The sequence below is a fragment of the Ranitomeya imitator genome, chromosome 2, assembly GCF_032444005.1.
Source record: "Ranitomeya imitator isolate aRanImi1 chromosome 2, aRanImi1.pri, whole genome shotgun sequence".
In the NCBI taxonomy this organism is placed as follows: domain Eukaryota; kingdom Metazoa; phylum Chordata; class Amphibia; order Anura; family Dendrobatidae; genus Ranitomeya; species Ranitomeya imitator.
In genome coordinates this window covers 294,057,987-294,063,986 of record NC_091283.1, presented here as the reverse complement: position 1 = coordinate 294,063,986, position 6,000 = coordinate 294,057,987, and positions in this window count along the sequence as shown.

Genomic DNA, 6,000 nt, shown 5'->3' with positions numbered 1-6,000 from the left:
ACTGGGAAACAGAAACCTGTGAAACCCATAAAGGCAACAGGTTTCTGCTAATAACCAAGAAAAATTATCTTTCACAATTGGTGCAGAATCCAACCAGAGGAGCAGCACTTTTAGACCTAATACTATCTAATAGACCTGACAGAATAACAAATCTGCAGGTGGTTGGGCATTTAGGAAATAGCGACCACAATATTGTGCAGTTTCACCTGTCTTTCACTAGGGGGACTTGTCAGGGAGTCACAAAAACATTGAACTTTAGGAAGGCAAAGTTTGAACAGCTTAGAGATGCCCTTAATCTGGTAGACTGGGACAATATCCTCAGAAATGAGAATACAGATAATAAATGGGAAATGTTTAAGAACATCCTAAATAGGCAGTGTAAGCGGTTTATACCTTGTGGGAATAAAAGGACTAGAAATAGGAAAAACCCAATGTGGCTAAACAAAGAAGTAAGACAGGCAATTAACAGTAAAAAGAAAGCATTTGCACTACTAAAGCAGGATGGCACCATTGAAGCTCTAAAAAACTATAGGGAGAAAAATACTTTATCTAAAAAACTAATTAAAGCTGCCAAAAAGGAAACAGAGAAGCACATTGCTAAGGAGAGTAAAACTAATCCCAAACTGTTCTTCAACTATATCAATAGTAAAAGAATAAAAACTGAAAATGTAGGCCCCTTAAAAAATAGTGAGGAAAGAATGGTTGTAGATGACGAGGAAAAAGCTAACATATTAAACACCTTCTTCTCCACGGTATTCACGGTGGAAAATGAAATGCTAGGTGAAATCCCAAGAAACAATGAAAACCCTATATTAAGGGTCGCCAATCTAACCCAAGAAGAGGTGCGAAACCGGCTAAATAAGATTAAAATAGATAAATCTCCGGGTCCGGATGGCATACACCCACGAGTACTAAGAGAACTAAGTAATGTAATAGATAAACCATTATTTCTTATTTTTAGTGACTCTATAGCGACAGGGTCTGTTCCGCAGGACTGGCGCATAGCAAATGTGGTGCCAATATTCAAAAAGGGCTCTAAAAGTGAACCTGGAAATTATAGGCCAGTAAGTCTAACCTCTATTGTTGGTAAAATATTTGAAGGGTTTCTGAGGGATGTTATTCTGGATTATCTCAATGAGAATAACTGTTTAACTCCATATCAGCATGGGTTTATGAGAAATCGCTCCTGTCAAACCAATCTAATCAGTTTTTATGAAGAGGTAAGCTATAGGCTGGACCACGGTGAGTCATTGGACGTGGTATATCTCGATTTTTCCAAAGCGTTTGATACCGTGCCGCACAAGAGGTTGGTACACAAAATGAGAATGCTTGGTCTGGGGGAAAATGTGTGTAAATGGGTTAGTAACTGGCTTAGTGATAGAAAGCAGAGGGTGGTTATAAATGGTATAGTCTCTAACTGGGTCGCTGTGACCAGTGGGGTACCGCAGGGGTCGGTATTGGGACCTGTTCTCTTCAACATATTCATTAATGATCTGGTAGAAGGTTTACACAGTAAAATATCGATATTTGCAGATGATACAAAACTATGTAAAGCAGTTAATACAAGAGAAGATAGTATTCTGCTACAGATGGATCTGGATAAGTTGGAAACTTGGGCTGAAAGGTGGCAGATGAGGTTTAACAATGATAAATGTAAGGTTATACACATGGGAAGAAGGAATCAATGTCACCATTACACACTGAACGGGAAACCACTGGGTAAATCTGACAGGGAGAAGGACTTGGGGATCCTAGTTAATGATAAACTTACCTGGAGCAGCCAGTGCCAGGCAGCAGCTGCCAAGGCAAACAGGATCATGGGGTGCATTAAAAGAGGTCTGGATACACATGATGAGAGCATTATACTGCCTCTGTACAAATCCCTAGTTAGACCGCACATGGAGTACTGTGTCCAGTTTTGGGCACCGGTGCTCAGGAAGGATATAATGGAACTAGAGAGAGTACAAAGGAGGGCAACAAAATTAATAAAGGGGATGGGAGAACTACAATACCCAGATAGATTAGCGAAATTAGGATTATTTAGTCTAGAAAAAAGACGACTGAGGGGCGATCTAATAACCATGTATAAGTATATAAGGGGACAATACAAATATCTCGCTGAGGATCTGTTTATACCAAGGAAGGTGACGGGCACAAGGGGGCATTCTTTGCGTCTGGAGGAGAGAAGGTTTTTCCACCAACATAGAAGAGGATTCTTTACTGTTAGGGCAGTGAGAATCTGGAATTGCTTGCCTGAGGAGGTGGTGATGGCGAACTCAGTCGAGGGGTTCAAGAGAGGCCTGGATGTCTTCCTGGAGCAGAACAATATTGTATCATACAATTATTAGGTTCTGTAGAAGGACGTAGATCTGGGTATTTATTATAATGGAATATAGGCTGAACTGGATGGACAAATGTCTTTTTTCGGCCTTACTAACTATGTTACTATGTTACTATGTATGTTACTATGTTCATCACCCCAAGGACCAAAGTAATCACTATTTTCACCTTTTAAAAGATCATACAAAGGCCTAGCCTTGTCTGCAAAATTGTCAATGAAGTCCCTTGAATAGTACTAATCCTAAGACCCAAGAAATGTCACAATGCCTTCTGTGCTGTTGGAATTGGTAGAGAAGCAATTGCCTCTATTCTTTCCTGCAGTAGCTGTCTCTTTCCTGGACTCAACAACACTCCTAAAAACCTGACCTTGGTCTGCATCAATTTGACCTTTTTGGTGTTCAATTTCAACCATGCATCATGCAGCAGCTCAAACAATTCTGTCAGAAGAGAAACACGCGATTCTTTATCATCAGTAGACAGCAGAATATCATCAATATATTGCAAAATACAATCTGGCCTAGAAAATCTAGATAATACCTTTTCCAACGCCTGATGGAAACACTAGGCGACAAATGTGCTCCTTGAGGGAACCTGCAAAACAGATACTGCTCATCCAAGAAAGTAAATGCAAACTTGTACTGACAACTCTTTTCAGAGGTATACTGAAAAAACATTACTGATGTCCAGTACAGAGAAGTATTTTGCCTCTGCATTCAACCTTGCCATCATGTCATGAGTATCTGCAACAATGGGTGCTACATTGGGAGTATGTTTGGTAAACATCCGCAAATCCAATATCATTTGATAAGGACCATCAGATTTTAAGACACACCACAAAGGATTGCTACTTACTTTCGGATTACACCTTGATCTAACAATTCCTGTATGATCTTTGACATAGAATCAATTGATACTGAAGGCAATTTATACTGACGCTGTGGTGGAGAATCTCGCCCTTCCACATTTACAACAACATCCTTCATTGTACCAACCTCATTCCTGAACAGAGCCCAAAGAAAAGGAAAAAGCTGTACAATTTCTGTCAATACCTCATAACCACCAGTTTCAGGCCACAAATGATCTGTTGACACAACATCATTTAAGCAAATACTTCCAACATGGCTATAATCACTAGGGTCAATGACTTAATGTTTACAATCATTAGAATGTTTCCAGATCACTTGATTTCCTAGATCGACTACCCATCCGAATTTCTGCACAAAATCTGTGCCAAGTATATTTTCAGAATCACGACAATACCAAATGTCAATTCCTGTTTTGAAAGAACTAGGTATTTCCAACGTCACATTGGTAACCAAGGTTGCTTTGGTTCCACCTTTCCACTAAAACCAACAATTATACAAACTGGTGAATCTGGATGTAGCTTCAAATCAAGATTTGTAACACTTAATTGAGCTCCTGTATCAATAAGAAATACAACATTCTGTCCTGCTAAATTTCCTTTGATACAGTAAACGGTCTTCCAGAGTCATCCAATGTAACGAGTCACAAATTCCAATGGATGGGGTGTAGGAGTAGTCTGTGATTGTTAGAAGATGTAGGAGATGGGAGAAGACCAATGTCCTTTTTAAAAGCACTTGGAATTCTGTCCCTGGACTCTGTCTCCTTCACGGTCATCTCTCTGATCTGTCTGATAATTGTCTGTTGTCAGTGTGAGTGGGTGCAGAAGACTGTAATGGAGGTGCAGAAGGTTTGGTGGATGATTTTGGCATGAGTCCGTTTTCCATTCCAAGCTTACCTGTTCCTTGTGTACCTGTCTCTGATTCTGCTCTCAAGAATTTTCTGCACTGCCATTTTAGGTGTCCAGGTATACCACAAAAATAACAATGGATATTGTTCCTTTGTGTAGTATTTTTACCTCTATGATCAATGTAATCTCTGTTCTTGGATGTTACTGTGGGTCTAGGTTTCAGCTGACTTCTTTCTCATGAACTACAGCTATTTTAGTCAATAAAATCTGTTGCTTCTTGCAATGATGGCTGAGCACTAGCCAATTGCTCTGAGGCAGGATCTAAATATTTGAACTTTTTTACAAAGAATCTGATCATGGATGTTGGCTCCGGATGAGGCCTAAGATCCATCACCATCCTAAAGGCCTGTTCAAATTTTAACAAACATGCAAAAAGGTCATCATTAATATTAGTTCGTACATTTTCCAGAACATCAATTGTAGGAGTGGTTTCGCCGGTCGTAAACAGTATTGTCTTAGTTTGTCTTCTTTTGTGCTATGTGTCAATTCATTATTATTTAGTCTGGGTGTGGTCTGTAATCTGTTTCCCATATGTGAGGGTAACCATACTTTTAATATTTTGTTTTTTGTTCATCATTAAGATTGAATTTATCTGTGTTTGATTCAATAATGTCCGCATTATATAAGGCATCCATCTTGTCATTGAGGTTTGGAACGTCTTTTACAATTTTCATCAACTGATCGTGTATTTTCACATTAATTTGTGCTGCTCTGTCATGGAATTTTTTCTGTTGTAGTTCATCTGCCTGTAAATCTACTGAAACATCTGGATCCTGTGTGTCTGGTACCAATGATGTGGCGGCATTGTCTTCCTGTTTGTTTGATCTTGTAACAACAGAAACCTTTTTCATATCTTGGTGCAATTTGGACAATAATTCTGTTCAAGTATCAATTTGATCTTCCAATTGTTCATTATGTTCTGACAATATCAATTTGGACAATCGAAGTAATCCCCGTCAGACTCTTGTGTGATACCTTGTGTGTCAGTATGACCAATCTCTTGTGTGATAGTACATGCTTTATGTATTTGTGTTTCAGTTTTCTCAAAAACTAAATTATTGTACACTCGGACCATGTGCATTCCATTTTGAAGCTTTCTCTGTAACTTGTTTTACTGAGAAAAACCTCTTATCAATTTTAAGATTCTCTGCTTCACATTGGCTATACAAACTAGACCATAATTGTGAATCTGCATGGCTATGAACAAACTTAAAGGGACACTGTCACCTGAATTTGGAGGGAACAATCTTCAGCCATGGAGGCGGGGTTTTTGGGTGTTTGATTCACCCTTTCCTTACCCGCTGGCTGCATGCTGGCTGCACTATTGGATTGAAGTTCATTCTCTGTCCTCCATAGTACACGCCTGTGCAAGGCAAGATTGCTTTGTGCAGGCATGTACTATGGAGGACAGAGAATGAACTTCAATCCAATATTGCAGCCAGCATGCAGCCAGCGGGTAAGGAAAGGGTGAATCAAAAACACAAAAACCCTGCCTACATGGCTGAAGATTGTTCCCTCCAAATTCAGGTGACAGTGTCCCTTTAAACTCTATATTACTTTTCTTAGACTAATCATGAATAAAATCCATTTTCTCACCTATGGATAGTCTTTTCCTCAAGTGGATTGATCCAACCGTCAATGGATGGTCCTCCGTATCTTTACTGACTCCTCAGACCTCCGCCTGGATGGGACACATGTAGCTCTTTATGGTTGGAGACACAAATCTTCACTCCTCTGTAGGCTCTGTCTGATCCTTGTGACGTGAAATAGTGGAATTCCTGCACCTTGAACAATAGGTGTTTAGCAGAGCTCTCCTCCCAATGTGTGCAATCGAAAGGAATCCACCCAAAATAGCACAAAATCAGATTTTTTACTGGGCTCCCCAAAAT